At 40.4% G+C, this 17329-nt stretch overlaps 1 long non-coding RNA gene across 1 annotated transcript in view; it reads right to left on the reverse strand.

Annotated features, from left to right (window-relative positions):
- The window catches only part of LOC138821733 (uncharacterized), a 95919-nt gene that overhangs the window by 78267 nt on the left and 323 nt on the right, over window positions 1-17329 (reverse strand). The window contains exon 2 of the long non-coding RNA XR_011370202.1: window positions 12592-12758. This is a non-coding gene — a long non-coding RNA (uncharacterized lncRNA). The remainder of the gene's footprint in view (window positions 1-12591; window positions 12759-17329) is intronic.

Genomic DNA, 17329 nt, shown 5'->3' on the forward strand with positions numbered 1-17329 from the left:
TACACTTTGGGGTCACCCAATGCCTTTTAATGGTCCCTAAACACTTCCTTACAACTCTATACATCCACCATCTCATTTGCACTCCAAAACTCCACACGCAACCTCATTAAGAGTCAGTAATTGGTGAGAAATATTGATACTTCAAATTAATTGTGTTATTAATACTATAACCAATCATAGGGTCCTAAAATAACTCTATTTTCTCTATATAAACTATACTATTAGTGCCATTAAAAAACAATTGCAAATAGACTTGTACTATATGTGGGCAAAAAAAGCAATTAAGTGAAACTCTTGAAAACTAAATGTATAACCAACAGCATATTATCAACATTTACATAATTCACATTAAAATAATGACATCCTAAAATATATTACTTTTTTTGAGGGGGGTCCCATCGTGGGGCCTGAACTCTGGGCCTAGGCGCTGTCCCTCAGCTCTTCAGCTCAAGGCTGGCGCTCTACCACTTGAGCCACAGTGCCACTTCTGGCTTTTTTCTTTTTGCTTATATGGTGCTGAGGAATCAAACCCATGGCCTCAGGCATGCAAGGCAAGCGCTCTACCACTGAGCCACCTTCCCAGCCCCAAAATATATTCATTTTAAGGGATAGACTTATCAATAAAATATTACATACCAGGCTGGGAAGATGGCTCAGTGGTAGAGCGTTTGCCTTGCAGGCCCTGGGTTAGATTCCTCAGGATCCCATAAGCAAAAATAAAAAAGCTAGAAGTGGCGCTGTGGCTCAAGTGGTAGAGCACAAGCTTTGAGCTGAAGAGCTGAGGGACAGTGCTCAGGCCCAGGTTCAGGCCCCTCGATGGGACCCCCCCAAATATATATATATATATATATATATATATATATATATATATATATATATATTACATTCCTTTTAATACTCTGCTACAGTATCTCAGGGAAATAAAATGTAGGTCTATTCATCAACTAAATACACAATCCTTTCCCATTAGCTTTTATTAATAAAGGAACTACAATTCAGTCATAAATAGGCAAATTATTACATGATTTGAGGATTAGGATGAAAAATTTGATACATAGCAAAGGTATATGATGCAGTAAAACCAGCTGGTTTATATTTTGGTCATGTGTGAACTGCCCATAGAGTAAAAGGAAGAACTTTTAGTGATGGAAGTTAAAATAAACTCTATTTTGGAACTTATTTTTCAAGAGGAAAAAGGGAAAGTATTTCAACAGAATTAAAGAGTACCAGACCCAATGAAAGGCTCCTTAAATCATGGAGGCTCTATGTTTGCTGTGTAGAAACCTCACGCCTACCATAACAAAGACCTGATACCTGCAAACTTTCCCATAATCCCTCTTCCTAGAAATGATTCAAGAATTCATAGTACTTTTCCAACTCTCTCTTTTCCAGCTCTCTCTTTCCCAACTCTCTGTCTTTCCCAGCTCTCTCTTTCCCAGCTCTCTCTCTTTTCCAGCTCTCTTTCCCAGCGATCTTTCTCAGTTCTCTTTCCCAGCTCTTTCCCAGGTCTTTCCCGGCCTTTCCCAGCTGCGTGGAGGGCCAAGATGGCCTGGTGCCAGCCAGAACAATGACTAAACCTACCCCTTACCTGAATACCAAGTGTGTGGTGCTCTTCTTACTCAGCTACCTCTTTTTAAAAATCTAACCTAAATGGTGTCGTGACTCGGATAAAGGGCTTAAATTCAGGATAGGTGGGATTCCTCTCTGTTTTTTTCCTCTTTTTTTCTTTTTTTGCTTGTTTTTCCCTTTTTGCTCTGAGGAATACCCACAGTTCTGATGGCCTTTTGCGAATTGGTCTGTCTGCTGTGGACACATCACACCGATACCATTGCTGGCCTTCTTCTCCACATCCACACCACTTCTCTACTCTGGTGAGTGAAACTACTCTCTACAATTCTCAGTTGCTCAGTCTCTGTCCAGACATGGCACCATGCCAGAGAGCTCCTACAGCCTTTAGCTGAAAAAGGCCACTCACCTCTGAAGCCTAGGATGCTTGGTTTTGGGACTTGGCCTTTTTTCTCTAGAGGGCTCTTGGGGAAGTGGGGAAGCCACACATGGTGGGTTAAGGGTTTGGCCCCATCTGACCCTTCAACTTCCACCAAGCTTACTACTCCATCCATCTATTCTAAGGTATCTTGCTAACAAGTTGCTCTTTTTCAGGCCCTGGTAAGTGAGGCCCAACCATCTGATGTGCTTTGTTACCAAAGATGTCTACGCACTGTTGTCAATGCTTGATAGGAAATGTACTCGGTATCTTGCCCATGTAATTGTAACCCCTCTGTACAGTATTTTCACAATTAAAAAAAATTCAGGTTTTGAGTTTTGCCTTTTTTGTTTTATGTTGTGTATTCTACTACTAACTACGTGGTTTTAAAATACTGAGCCTATCTGTGCTAAAATTTTCATCACATCTAACAAGTTTAGTCATTGCAGAATATTTGTTGGTCAATTCTTGATAAGGACCAGGTAAGCTCTATTCTCTATTCTATTTGATCTCCTTGTTGATTTATTGGAAATAATAAAGGGCCTTTGTGGCAAAGATTGCAGTTCAAAGGCAGCCTGGGCTGAAAAATCCCTAAGACTCCATCTCCCAACTAACCTGAAAAGAGCCAGGTTGGAAGCACGGCTCAAGACTCTTATCTCTAACCAGCCAAACACTGGAAATGGTACTTTAACTCAATGTGATAGAGCATTAGCCTTGAGTAGAAGTGCTCAGGGATAGTGCCCAGGCCTTGAGTTCAAACCTCCTTGAATACCAACTGGGACAACCATCCCAGCAACGAGCACCTAGACTCAGCCAGTCTGGGGAACAAGGGACCATGGATAGGTGTAAGAGGAGAAGTCAAACAGCTACTTTGTGCCTGCCCTTTCAAAATTAACCACAGTTGGGAGGTCAATAGAAGTAAGAAGCCTGCCCATCCAATGTCTATACCTGTCTACCTATTAACTGAACAGGAATTTATATTCTTGTCTTTGTCACTTGACTTATCCTCTACCTAGTTGCCAGATATCATAAGTAGCTAGAGACATTTCAACCAACATTTTCAGTCCTTCCTCTTGCCATTTATTTGCTCTCTAGTATTTTTTCCAGCCCTTCAATGCCTCATGATACCTCTCCAGAGTTCATCTAAGGACTCACACCACCAAGGGACAGCAGCTGCTCAATGCCTTCTCTGGGAGGGGACCAAATTTCAGACTTTTATCCCTAATGTCAATGCCCCTGTTCAGCAGGAAGTAGCCAGAGAGAATCCGTGCCCCATTTCATGATTATTAAAAGACTGGAATGTAAGGTCTGCTCCTGGATGGAGAGCAAAGTCTCCACTGAGTACCTGCATTACCTAGGTGCCTGGAACGCCTGGAAGAGGTCACATCTGCATCCACTGAGGTCACATCTGAATTTGATGTGGCCACACCTTTTTCCACCCATACCCCAGATAAGGCCTAACCCAGGCCCAGATGCTCTCTTTCCCAACTCTCTCTCTTTCCCAGCTCTCTCTTTCCCAGTTCTCTTTCCCAGCTCTTTCCCAACTCTTTCCCAGGCCTTTCCCAGGCCTTTCCCAGCCTTGTGGAGGGCCAAGATGGCCTGGTGCCATCTTGAATAAACCTACCCTTTACCTGAATACCAAAAAAAAAGAATTCATAGTAGTTCTTAAAATCTAAAAACATATGGACACGTTTCTCAGCAGAGGAAGCAGGAAAACCCAGACAGCCCTTCCAATATTCCCATGTGGTGTTTCAAAAATCACTAATGATGAAGGAAATGGTGGCCTTGAATTTCATGAAGGCCATTCAGTGGGCATGAGGGGTTTATTTAGATTCATTCTCTTAATTTGTGTACTTTTGGCATTATTGGCATCTGACTCAGTGTTTCATTCTTGATAATCAAGTGCTCTACCACTGTAGCCATGCCACATCCCTTTGTGTGATGCTTTATGCCAAGACCAGACATTCTGGGATCCTCCTACTTGCATGTCATGCCACACTTGGATGCCAGATGCATGCCACCATCCTCAGCTTTTCAATTTTTTTCCCCATGCTATCCTGAAAGGTCAATGCTCCTGATTTTAGCCCTTCCCTGTAGCTGGGATGAAATTTTTATTAAAAACAAAATTAAGAGCCTAAATTTGGTTTTTAAAAAGTTCAATACATGTGTTACAATTTTCTCCCAAAACATAAAATCCTGTGCTTCTAACTTTAAAATACTTAGCCAGCTAAGGGGTATTATGCATTTTGAATGTCTAACAACCACCCCAAAGTGGGCTGGCTACACACATTCCCATCACATCTATGTTCATGATTTGCCCAATAGTGACTGCTCTGACCCTGAGCCCCTTCACTTTCTCACAGTCCATCTCTAAGCAACTCTCAATAAAATCTGCATGTCAAGTACCCCATTTCCCAAACCCTACCTGCATCATGACATATAGAATCCACCTCACCTGAGAACCTGAAATCGTTCTCACCAAATACCTGGCAAACTCATCTATGAAACCACGAGCCTGGTTTGGTCATTCACTTACATAACAACGTGACAGCTTCCTGGCTTTGTGGAGGGAAGCTACACTGAATCAATGTGAAATAGCAGTCAAAACCGTGAAATCAACAACAGATACATGCTTTGTATCTGGTGAAAGACTGTGCTCAGGGAAGACTCAAAACAGTCCCTCCAAACAGACAATTCAATGTGACAAGTGTAGTGACCATTGGATTCACAATCCTGTGTGCACATACTGAGTTGGAATCTCCTTCTCTACAGGCTTGATAGGAAAATAGTCACTACACCCCCTAATATGGTGACACCTTCTCTGAAACCATTTGAGGCCTGAGCGACATGGGAAGGATTGGACATGAATCAATGGAAGCCACTGCACAGCCCAAAGTTCCTCAGGGTTCTGGAAAGGGACCTCTCCTGATGGTGAAGGATATCAAGGCCTTTCTTTCAGGAGCCAAGGCAAGATAACCCTAACTTCCCTGCAGGTGCAGACACTTACTTTGAGATACTCTTGCTGAATGACACCACCACACAAGCGGAAGAGTGAGGTCTCCAGAGAACGCACTTAGGGAAGAACAGTTGCAAATCGCACCATAGGTTGGATCTGACAGGAGCCTGCTGTTCACTGGCACCAATGTGACAGGATAGCATCCCATTTTCCAGGCCCTATGGTAGCACAGGAGGGGGCTCTGCCTTGGAATGCTCTGTCCCCCATACGTTATTGGTTCAACAGAGGTGAAATCCACGAATAGAATTCCTCAGAACCTTCTTGAAGGCCCTTGGTGCCTTTCTCATCCAATCGCTGCCTCCAACAGTGACTGGAAGTAGCCTCAGCTTCTGAAGGACCCCCCAGCTTCTGTCTGACTGGTGGCTTCCAGTCAAGCACACAGGCACTGGCCCTCTTCTTGAATTAGATGGGCCTCACTTGTCTCATCTGAGGGCAAGCCACAGAATTATGGCTTGAGTCTGAAGAAGGTCTAGTCACTGCCACCTTTGAGCTCCTGCAGTTATGAGCTGCCATGTGTTGAGGCCACCAGAGACCATGTATACACGACAGTCTCTGAGGACTCCACACACAGATGCCCAGTCATTCTAGCATTTCAGGTGCCCTGCCAAACACTTAAGGGAATGGCTACAGGAAAAGCAGACCAACTCAACAGAACCAGCTTAGACTAATTTGTGATATTTCAAGATCATGATGCTTCCTTTGCTCTAGACACAAGATAATTATGCCAATTGCAAAAACAGAGCAACTGCTATCCTGTCACAACTAAAAGTGTGGTGTTCCCACTATCTGTTTCACTGGTGCTGTCCTGGGACTGGTTGCTCTGCCACAAATTGGGTGTCTCATGCAGTCCCTGACATCTGCTCAGGAGGTGGGAAAATACAACCACCTACAAAAAAGGGAAACAAATCACACTACTTTGGCTGAATTTGAACCATGATCCCTCACATCTCAGCTTTCTGAGCAGCTAAGATTATAGCAATGAACCCCAGCTCACAAGAAAACACCGAGTGTTTATTCTTAATAGCGAAGTGTATGCCCTTAGAGCAAGGCATGCAGGCTGGTGGTGAGGGCCTGGCTTTGAATCCTGGCTTGTTTGATCTCATTGTTAGAATATGGTGGTAATGGGATTACCTTCCTTAGCTGGGTACTGAGGGGGAACTGTGGGAAACTTAACATATTAAGGACATTTGGGACAATGACCAATGTCAATGGTCAATAGACAATGGCCAATAGACAATGGCCAGGGCATGTGGGCATGATCAGTTTGAAGGGCAAACATTCTGCAAACAATTCTTATTGCAAACACATTGCCTTCAAAGCCATTGCATGATTTATTAAAAAGGGAGTAAGGGATGCTAGTCTGGTTCTGGAAACAGATATAACCCAAATTGCTGCCAATTCCTCAGTGAGACCTGGGAACGCATGATCAATAGGCAGAAAGTGGACCACAATATGTGGGTATGGACAAAGTTTGTTGACATATCACATGCTGATTTACAGCATACAGACCTAAAAGTAGCTCTTCAGACAAAGAGAAGAAAGTTAACTTTACAGAATTTCATACGAACACAGACAATTAGAGGTAATTTTAAGTCAGTAAGCAGGAAGAATTAAACCTTGTCAACAAATGTGAAGTAGCTCCAGTGATCAGAGTTTGCAAAGAGTAAGCAAGGCACAGGTGAGCTTCCTTAGACACACAAAGAGAGTCTCTGGGCATTGTTCTATAGAATTAACAGGGGAGAATAATCGCACTTCCTGCAAACCTTCACCTGAGTCTGGCAGCTGGGCATCAGGCCTTTGCCCTGACATGGAGAAAGGGGAGTCCCTCTTATTTCCCCCAGAGGGAATACATGCAGGCATGTGCACACTCATGGCACGTAAGACTTCAGATGGGGTCATGAGAATCAATGCCCCCAACTAACTTGCCTACTTGGTTCCTACAGCTGTAGAGCTCCATCTTCCTCACACCAACATTTTGTCCTTGTGACTGCCCAGAGACAAGAAAGTTTCCAAACAACTGGAAAGGGTTGCCTTCCTGGAGAGCTCTGATTGGAGAAGAGGCTTGGTCATGAGGACTTCCCATTGGTGGGTTCCAGTGCTGATGTTCTGTGACCTTCCCAAAAATCTTACACCTTCCCTCCCCTACCTTTCAGAATGACAGCACAAAAGCCATTATAAACACCTGTCTCTACTTTACCCTAACCCACTTTCTTATTTCAAAGGGTAGGGGTTGGGGGCATAAGTTTGCATCAGGAAGCTAAGCTAACAAACAACAAAATAACTTGAGTTTAAAAAGATCTTAACCCCAGGAATACCTCCCTGAGAAGGAGGAGAAATGCTTTTATGGACTTCTTCAGAACTGTGGTATTCAAAATGGAATGCTACAGACAAACCAATGGGGTTAAGAAGTAAGATGCAGGCTGAGCATCTCTAATCTGAGGATCTTGTGTTGTGATGCTGTCTCAAGTGAGAAGATTCCACATTGGGCTTCCTGTGACTGTGGCCATCAAAATAGGAGCACGCTGCTATGGGCTCATGCCTGTAATGCTAGCTGAGATATAAGGATGTCTACAGTTCAGAGCCAGTGTAGGTAGAAAAGTCTCTGAGATTCTGATCCCCAATTAACCACAAAAATGTAGACATGGAGCTGTGTCTCAAGTAGTAGAGCACTAGCCTTGAGCAAAAAGCTCAAGGTAAGTGCTCAGTTCCTTAGATCAAGCCTCAGGTACAACACAAAAGGAAATGAAAACAAAAAACATCAAGGCACACTAAAAGTATATAAAGTTATCTTCAGTCTAGGTATATAAGTAATGAATGCATTTTATGTTTAGAATTAATCCCAGCACGAAGTTACCTTATCACATATATGCAAATGTTCCAATATCTGAAATTCAAAATATCTCCTTTCTCAAGTATTTTGTAGGAAGGACAGTCAATGTGTTTTAAATTTTCTATTATTAAACCATTCTTTAAATTTTTCCACATTCTATATGTCATATAATTCTTAACATTACTTAAATAGAAATAAGCAAACATCTAACTGCAGACGACATGTGCCTATTGTGCTTTCCATGCTACCAAATTCCTTAATCCTTGTCCACAGTACTAAGAAATGGGTACTACTGAAGAAGAGATTAAAAACATTTCTCTATTTCAGGTGGTGTACAGTCTGAGTATTCAAAGGTAAGTCAGGATATGTCGTATTTCTTAAAGCTATACCCTTAAAAAGCAGACATCAGAATACAACACAGGAGGTACTTCCTAAGTACTCATTGGATGAGTAAGTGATAGGCACTCAAGACTGCTAGATTCTCTTTCCATAGAAGGGATTATTATGTTATATTAAAAGATAAGAAGTGAAGAACAGAACACATGGGAGAACTTTTGCAGCCATGCTCCTTTTTAACCTCATCTCCATATACAGTACTGAAGATCCCTTCAGATGTTAAAAGGGAAGGCAGAGGAAAAGAGAACAATCACCTGGAGATTACAGAGTTTCATCCAGTCAGGACTTAATCTGTTTTATGTCCCAAGTTCTATCTGGAGGCTGATGAATATCAGTCCCAGATGAATGTCAATCAAAATGTAGCTCTCAATTACAACTCCCCAAAGAACTTTCAAAATTATGCCAATTGTATTATTCTATACTCTGTAGAAACTAACCCAAATGTCACCTTTCCCAGGTCAGAAAGTATGTGCCCAATGGCCAAGTTCACCAAACTCCATGCTAGACAGGCCTTGTTTATATTGCTCTTAGAAACATGTACATCCTGAATTACCAGAAAGAAACAAGAAAAATGATTCAGAAACCAGCCTGTTGGCATAAACTGCATCACATCAACACCTAAGTAGTTTCTTTATGTGGCTCCATTCTCTGCCCTTCCCAGGGCTTTACCCAGGGACTCTGAGCTAAATTTTTAATATATACATACACATACATATGTATGTACTTATGCATATATGCATATATATGTATGTACATGCATTTAAACACATATATAAATACAAATACACACAAATTATCATAACAAATAACACTGACTGCCTCCCCATAAAAGAAGTAAGGTTTCCTGAAGCTGAATTCCAGGTCTAATAAACAGAACAAGAAAACTTCTAGATGTAAAGTGAAGGCTCTCAACCTGTAGAGATATTTTTCTATGAAACCAATCAAAATAAGAATCATACCCTTCCAGTCTTCAAAGACAGTTCTTTTTACAGGAATTATGCATAGAGATGCAAAACATAAAGTTGTCTTTTGTCTTAGCTCATGAAGGTAAACTCCCTCTAGAATAAACTACTGAGCCTAGATCATACATTGTATGTTGAAGAATTTAAATACTCAATGCATATTATTGAAATTAATTCATAGTCATGCCTAAGAAATTAATTTACCTCTGCCCTGTTTTCTTTATGTATAATGTACCATGAAATCAAAGAAATAATAGTACAAGTTAAAAAAATACCTATTCCAATGTGGGCAATATGAAAAAAAATTACTAAGGAAAATAGAGATACTCAAAAGTAACAATCAGTATGGAAATAAATCAATAGTCAAACTTGTGAGTAGCTGTCAATTGCTTAAAACATTACACCCAGACGTAAACCATTTTATCTTTTCAGAAGTTTCACCATCTCTATAGTAAAATAACCATTTACTCCAATATCCCCCAGCATTTTTGAGGACATGAAGGTTAACAATACATTTTAGAGCTAATTGTCTCTCTGGAGCATTTTTCTCATCAGAGGACTTTTCCATTTTCTACTCAGCACAACCCGCTCTGTGCCCTGCTTGTCAAAGGCAGGCTCCAATCCCACAGGCATGCCCATGCCTGGAAAGTCCATCGCTAATCCCCAATGGCTGAGCTCACACTCAACACTCTCCATTTCATCTGCAGTTTCTATTGTAACCAAAGGAAAAAGCCAAAGAGCAAGACACAAACAGACCAGAACAGCAGCCACAGACAGTGCTGAAGTCTGAAATGGGACTTAATATTTATGAAAAAAAAACATTCCTTAGGTTGAATCAATAGCTCCAAGTTCCCAGCTGCACCTGGGCATGGGCAACCCCTCCTGCTGCACAGCATGCCCTCTTCATTCATTGGTTCAGCATCTTGCATCATGGTTGAATCAGTCTTACCCAAGGAAAGGAAGAAAAGGAATGACATCTGCTCTGTTCTCTGCAATTTATCAGCTCTAGTTTTCTCATCCAAGAAACACATATGTCCAGTCCCTTCCTCACACACAGTCTTTGTTCTAGCACTGCAGAACTGCAATTCTGGGGGAAGAGAGAGTCATACAGTGTTATCTTAGCTCTTGCTTGTTTATGAAGTGTTCTAAACCCAAGGAAGAAACATTTAGATTGGAGACATGTAAAAAAAAGATTTCTGTTCTAACTAATTTGTTTCAAATTTTAAGGATACAGTGAATTTGGAAGCCTGCTAGCAGAGACATGGTTTTTTGCAGTTTGCTCTCTACCTTTTGAGTCCCCCTGTATCCTGGTTAGAAAGACCAGAGAATTCATATAATCCATTCTATCGCTTGTGTCAAAATAGCCCATTTTTAATTAGTTTTTTTTATTGTGAAAATACTGTACAGAGGGGTTACAATTACATGGACAAGATAATAAGTACATTTCTTATCAAGCATTGTAACCTCCTCCTCTGTTTAACCTTCCCATTCCTTCTCATTTTCCCGCCCCCTCCACCAAATCCCCCTGCACCCCCAACAAAGTTGTAAAGTTCGTTTTCGACAAAACACTTGTACATCTCATTGTTGCAATGGGTCCACCTGTATCCCTATTTAAACGATTTGTTTTTCCCCTTCCCCTCCACAAATTATACCGACATCAAATACAGTGAAAGCAGGGGTTATACTGTGGGGAAGGGACATACATAGCAACAAAGAAATAATCTTATAAATGTTAGAAACAATCGCATGAAAGAAAAAAAAACATTTGAATATATATTTTAGGTTTCATTTCCCTAACATCACCTTATCTGACGTTTACTGCTTAACTCAGACATATACTAGATATTGCAAATAAGGGAAGCCATGGGACCTATGTTTCTCTGGGCCTGGATTACTTCACTTAATATAATTTTTTCCAAGCCTTTCCATTTCCTAACAAATGGGGGCAATGCCATTCTTTCTGATGGAGGCATAGAATTCCATTGCGTGTGTGTGTGTGTGTGTGTGTGTGTGTGTGTGTGTGTGTGTGTGTGTGTGTGTGTGTGTGTGTGTGTGTATACCACATTTTCTTGATCCATTCATCTACTGAGGGGCATCGGGCTTGGTTCCATATCTTAGCTATAGTAAATAATATTGCAATAAACATAGTCATGCTGGTAACTTTAGTGTGGTCTTGTTTGTAAACATTTGGGTAAATGCCCAAAAGTGGGATTGCTGGGTCATAGGGGAGCTCTATGTGGAGTCTTTTGAGGAACCTCCACACTACTTGCCAAAGTGGTTGAACAAGTTTACATTCCCACCAACAATGCAGTAAGATTCCCTTCTGTCCGCATCCCCTCCAGCATCTGTTGTTATTAGAGTTCGTGATTTTAGCCATTCTAACTGGAGTGAGGTGGTATCTAAGTGTTGCTTTGATTTGCATTTCTTTTATGGAGAGGAATGTTGAGCATTTCTTCATGTGTCTATTGGCCATCCTTCTTTCCTCTTCAGAGAAGTTTCTCTTTAAGTCTTTAGCCCACTTATTTCTTGTGCAGTTGTTTCTTTGATGATTTGTTGTTGGGGGATTTAATTTTTTGAGTTCCAAGTATATTTTAGATATGAGACCCTTGTCCGTTGTATGGCTAGTTTATCTTCTCCCAATCCATGGGCTTAAAAATAGCCCATCTTGAAGGCCAAATCACCTTCAATACTTTGCAGGGAAAAGGAATGATATCCCTTATCCATTCTCTTGTTGAGAGTTAACATAATGTGGCAAATTCCTCCCATCCTTAGCCTCATTTTCCTTAGTCCAGAATTTCTGTTTAGCAGACCACTGTTAGTCTCACTTCCAGCTTCATGAAAGATACTCTCCTTACAGGCCATCTAAGTCAATGTTAACACCTCCTTCTTTAGGACAATAGTCTAGATTATTGGGATTGGAATTCAAATTCAGGAACGCTATTTCCAAAATGGAACATCTGGTTTACTCACGCTCCTGAGACCTACACCAAGTCTTAGCATTGAACCTTAGCTCAGTCCCCTGCAATAGCTGATCATATTCCTCATCCTACCAATGGCTGGTCACTTTTGGTGGGAGGATCATTCAAGCCCAGGAGTTGAAGGACATCCTGGTTAACACACACAGGAAGATTCAGTCTCAAAGAAACAGGTGCAGAACTTCTCTAACAGAGGCTCTGCTTTTAATCCCAAGTACTAAAAAAACAATACTAACCTAATGCATAACAACTTTTTACTAATAATCAATCTCTTTTAATGCACAAATTATAAGTATTCTTTTTAAGCATCAAACTTTAATCTGCAAGTTTATAAAGATTCCAGATTACTGTAGAAGAAAGGCATGCTTAGGTTCCTCGCTCAGTGAAGTAAGCTTAGAAGTAGGAAGCAATTTCAAGTCATTTCTTACCTTAATACAAGGACATCAAAGACATGTTACTAACACTCATTAACTTTGCTATGCCTGTCATCCACCTTGAAAGCTTTTGTGTTGCTGCTGAAGATTTTCCACTATTCACTCATTTGCTTCAATGGGGACTTCTTTTCACATAACAGGATTATTTCCTCCATGCAGTCCTGGAAAGGTATGAAAACAGGAAGCTCCATTATTACTCGACCTCGCTGTTTTCTTTTTTTTTGTGCTTGTATGAGAACTTGAACTCAGGGCCTGGGTACTATCCTCTAGTTTTATCTGTCAAGATTGGTGTTCAATCCCTTGAGCTAAGGCTATATTACCACAGTTTTGATGGCTAAATGGAGATAATTGTGTGGAATGGCTTTCAAATTCAGTCTTCAGATAGCAACCTTCTGAGTAGGATTAGAGAGGTGAGACTATAGTGCCCAGCCCCCAGAAGCATTTCTTCCTTAGAAGTGGTGCTGTGGTTGAAGAGGTAAAGCACCAGCCTCGAGAACACAAAGGGCCAGGGCCAGTGGCCAGGCTCTGAGTTCAAGCCCCACCACTGAGAAAAAAAACACTTAAATGAAATGAAACTATTATTTTAGATATGAGACCCTTGTCCATTGTATGGCTAGTGAAGATCTTCTCCCAATCCCTGGGCTTTCTATTGATTTTGCTAGCTATGTCCTTTGCCATGGAGAAACTCTGCAATTTCATGAAAGCATATTTGAACAAACTTTCTTTGATTTGTTGTGTTTCTGGATATCTATTAAGAAAATTTTGGCATACACTAAGGAAACCCAGGGTTTCTCCTATTCTGTCCTGTAATGTTTTCAGGGTGTCTGCTTTGACTCTGAGGTCTTTGGTCCATTTGGAGTTGATTCTGGTGCTGGGTGATATATAAGGATTTAGCTTTAGTTTTCCACAAGTAGGTAACCAGCTTTGCCAGCACTATTTACTGAAGAGGTTGTCTTTCTTCAATTCTATTTTTGAGTTCCCTTATCGAAGATTAGATGGGTTCATTTCTGGGGTTTCAATTCTATTCCATTGGTCCTGAGGTCTGTTTTTGCGCCAGTAACCACCTGTTTTGATTACTATGGCTTTGTAGTAGAGTTTGAAATTTGGTACTGATATTCCTCCAACATTGTTCTTTCTGATAAGGATCATTTTTGTTGCTGCTTAGTGGATAGTGAAGTTAAAGAATTACTTGAAATTTAATTATCTTATATTTATAAGGTTATACAAAGTGAAACCTCATTTTAAACTGAGAAATGCATTCTTGCTAAAGTAGTCATTGCATAATCATTTCTCTTCTACTGGAGTTATTGTTTGGCTTTTTATTTTTATTTTTATTTTTGTTGTCCATGAAGCTTGAACTTTGGGCCTGGCCCCTGTACCTGTGCTTCTTTGAGCTCAAGGCTAGCTCTCTATCACTTGAGCCATAAGGCCACTTCCACTTATTTTTGAGTAGCTTATTGAAGAGTCTCAAGAACCACTATCCTCAATTCTCAAGTTCCTGAGTAGTTAGTATTACAGGCATGAGCCAAGCCACTAGCACCTGCCTTGGGCTAACTTTCTAAATGAAATTGTGTAAGAAAAAAAATGTCTGTTAGTAAGGATCAGTAAAAATTTCCCTCTGACTTTGGAAACATTTTTTCTTGGTTTGTGTATTTTTCTTGCTGGTGGCAATCAAATTCAGAATTTCATGCAAACTAGGCATACTATCACTAGCCATACCTGGAGTTATTCTGTGTTCTATTTATTTTAATTTTGAGGGCTGATTCTGGGACTTGAACTCTGGGTCTGGGCACTGTCCCTAAGCATTTTTGCTTAAGGTTACTACTATGCCACTAAAGCTACAGCTGTGTTTCCAACTTTTTGGTTGTTAATTGGAGATAAGACACATAGATTTTTCTCCCTTGGGTCAGCTTTGAACAGAGATTCTTAAACTTCAGCCTCTTGACTGGCTAGGATTATAGACTTGAGCCACTAGCATACACTTATGTCTTTAAAATATATCCATTAGTAACAATAATAAATGACTTATTATTACTACAGGATCACACCTACAATGCTACCTACTTGAGAGGCTGAGATCTGTAGATCATCGTGTAAATACATCATGGTTATACAATTCAAAGTTCATTAATTTTTGTATGTGCTGGCCCTAAGGATTGAGGGCTTCAATTCAAAGCTTGAGCACTATTTTTGAGCTATAGTACCACTTCCAGGTTTTTCATAGTAGTTTTTCAAAGTAGTTCATAGGACTACTGGACTTTTCTGCCCAGGCTGGCTTTGAACTGCCATTTGTATCCTCCTGAGTAGGATTTAACCAGAAAAGCCACACTGAAGGTGTACACATGCTCAAATGGTAAATGCTAACCTTGGCTGGAAAAAGTTAAGAGGATTCAAGCCCCAGTATTGGCACATATACACTTATATGCATGCATGTGCATACACACACACACACACACACACACACACACACACACACACACACACACACACACACACACACACACACACACACACAACCAGACTCCTATACTCAGTTCCCCAGGATGAAAAAAAGGTAAAAATAACAAATTATAAGATGGATGATTATTTTAAGTAGCTTCAATAGTTACTAACATGGCTATATTGTGGCTTAGGTGGTAGAATGCTTTCCTCCCATACACCAGTTCAATTCCCCATGTTGTTCAAACCAAACCACACAAACAAAAACACACAAAGAAGCATATCATACAAAAGATATATAATACTATGTAACAAACATTAATCATTAAAAAATAACTGAAAAACAGCAAAATACAGCCATGTCAAAATCATGCATGGGGGGCTGAGAAGGTGGCTCAGTGGTAGAGTGCTTGTCTTGCATGCTTGAGGCCCTGGGTTCGATTCCCCAGCATCACATAAGCAAAAAGAAAAAAGCCAGAAGTGGCGCTGTGGCTCAAGTGGCAGAGCACTAGCCTTGAGCTGAAGAGCTGAGGGACAGTGCCCAGGCCCAGAGTTTAGGCCCCATGACCGGACCTCCAAAAAAAATTCATTCATGGGAATACTCAATATCTAAAGAATGTATTGTTTTCTATCAAATCAATCTATAAATTGAATGGAATTTTATGAGAAGTCTTATCAGGACTTTTTATAGTTTCAGGCTGCATAGCTTAGAAAAAATGAGACCTGGAAAATGACATCTAGGAACTCTGATAGAAATAATACATTTAGAATAATACATGCACTATCTTCTTTGCTTCTAACTCAGGATGCATTCATCATCTTAAGGATAAGCATCTGTTCTATGGCAAAAATATATGCATTCTTTCCTGTAAGAAATTCACTAAAGGGGCTGCGAAGGTGGCTCAGTGTTAGAGTACTTGCCTTGCATGCATGAGGCCCTGGGTTCGATTCCTCAGCAACACATAAGAAAAAAGAAAAAAGCCAGAAGTGGCGCTGGGGCTCAAGTGGTAGAACACTAGCCTTGAGCTGAAGAGCTGAGGGACAGTGCCCAGGCCCAGAGTTCAGGCCCCATGACTGGACCCTCCCCCCCAAAAAAAGAAATACACTAAAGACTGAATCACCAAATAACCAAGAACTCAGGTGGTATAACCCCAGAGTGATTAAGAGCAAAGATAAACACCTATATATATGGCTTTATGACAGGACTTGCTTTTATTATATAAATGCCACTGATGTCAAAGAGCTCTTTGCGCCTACTGTTAAGAGCACTCATACTCTGAGTGTGCCTCTGTCTTCCTGTTTATCTGCTTATCTGTTTGTTTGCTTGCTAACTCAATAAAGTATTGCCAAGTTTTCTTACCATGGTGACTACTCTGCAAATTTTTATTCTGTGACCAAGGACCCTAAGTCAAGAGTTCCTACTGATAGAGGGAAACTTCCCCAAACCTCACCTGGACCCAGTGACTGTTGTTCCTCAAAGTTATGAGGTGAGTTGCTGAGTGGTAGAGTGCTTGCCTTAAATGCAAGAGACTCGGTGTTTGGTCCCCGCTAACAGAGGAGGGGAAGGATTTCTAAAGATCAAAAGACACAAAGAATATGAAAGAACAATTTTGGGGACACACCATAACTCAAAATGAGGATTTGTTATACTAAAGCCTAGTAATCAAGACAATCTGGTATTACAGCTGAAGAAAAAGAATTACACAGGGTAGAGAATTGAGTACAAGCCCATGTAGAATCCTGAGATTTGACATTAGACTATTCAACAAATAGCTACTTGGATGAGCTATCTATTTATATGGAATAAGATACAAAATAGACCTTAACTTAAAGCCGTAGCAAACAATTCCTAAAAACAAAGAGGCAAAGGTAGAAAGCAACACTTAAAAGCTTTAAGAATGAAATAAGAGTACATTTTAAGAATGGAGATTTTCCCCAAGGAAATGAATACAAAGGTCGGAAAATATCAATAAGTTTACATTACAGCAACACCTTTGGTTGAGTAAGTAATATCAAGAAAAATATAAACATCCTCTCTTAAGGCTGAAGACATTTAAATAGTATGTATTCAACAAAGGAACATTTCAATCAAGAAGATGACAGATAGGATACATGATATTGAATAAAATATCTGAGCATGCAATTCACAAGAAAAGGCATATGTGATGTGGCAATATTTATGAAAAATATTCTATCAGGAACAATAAAGAGATATCACACTTGTCAGACGAGGGAAACGTTAAAAATATACTGGACAATACCAAATGATTGGAGAAGGATTATATAAGAATAT

This window comes from Dipodomys merriami, unplaced genomic scaffold (assembly GCF_024711535.1).
Source record: "Dipodomys merriami isolate MVZ:Mamm:240054 unplaced genomic scaffold, mDipMer1.0.p SCAF_932, whole genome shotgun sequence".
Lineage (NCBI taxonomy): Eukaryota > Metazoa > Chordata > Mammalia > Rodentia > Heteromyidae > Dipodomys > Dipodomys merriami.